Source organism: Sinocyclocheilus rhinocerous, unplaced genomic scaffold, assembly GCF_001515625.1.
Source record: "Sinocyclocheilus rhinocerous isolate Xijiao unplaced genomic scaffold, SAMN03320098_v1.1 scaffold314, whole genome shotgun sequence".
Lineage (NCBI taxonomy): Eukaryota > Metazoa > Chordata > Actinopteri > Cypriniformes > Cyprinidae > Sinocyclocheilus > Sinocyclocheilus rhinocerous.
In genome coordinates, this window is record NW_015630021.1 from 903,373 (window position 1) to 904,461 (window position 1,089).

Below are 1,089 nucleotides of genomic sequence, written 5' to 3' on the forward strand. Positions count from 1 at the left end.
AATTTAAAAAGTATCTGTAGTTTATCAGAGTGTTTTTCTTTGGAAAACTTTACTTCACTACATTCCAAAGCATAATGTCATACTTTTTACTGCACTTCATTTCATAAATAAAAGTTGTTTGTTTTACCTTTAATACTTAAGAACATTAAAAATTTACTTTCTTGTACTCAGGTAAATCTTTGAATTACTTTTACTTGAGTAAAAGTAAGAAAGTAATAGATTTCTAATGTAATTAAGTATTAAATTATATTTAATATGAAACGTAGTGCAGTAAAAAGTACAATATTATGCTTTGGAATGTTGTGAAGTAAAGTTATCTAAAAAAAACACTCTGATAAAGTACAGACACCTGAAAAGTACTTTTACAGCAGAGTAAAAATACTTCACTACTGTCCGCCTCTGTTCAGGTCTTGCAGTCTCCACTAATGAGCTAATGAGTTGAATCAGGTGTGATAGATGAGGGAGACATACAAAATGTGCAGGGCTGGGGGTACTCCGGGACAGGTTTGAGAACCACTGCTCTAGAGAATCGTCTCTTTCAGTCATGTCCTTCCCTTGAGCTAAACGCAGGCAATAATGAGTTGCTTTATTTCTAATTACTCTATTCCTGTGTGTGCGTCTCCTGAAGGCTTGCGTGTTTGGCTGTCTACCTAGACAGTGTTTTTAAGGCCTTTTTAGATACTTCATTCTGGCCAAATTCAAAGGCAGAGATTCCAGAGAAGGTGATGCCAGATTCCTGGGAAATACCAACTGCAAATATATTTCATTAAATAAGGTTAAAAATAAATTAATCTAATTTGTGTATTTCTGTATGTGTTATGCTTATACTGACTATTGCTTCATTAGCTTAGCAAAATGCTAATGTCAAGGCACATTAGAAGCTTATTGAGTTGTTGTCTATTACAACATTTCAAATGTCACTTACGAGTTTTCTTAAAGGGGTCCTATTATGCTCTTTTACAAAGTCTTGATTTTGTTTTGGGGGTGTACTAGAACAGGCTCTCATACTAGGTTGTTAAAAAAAAAAAACATTATTTTTCACATATTTTACATTATTACAACACCTCTCTCCCCAGTCTGGCATGAACG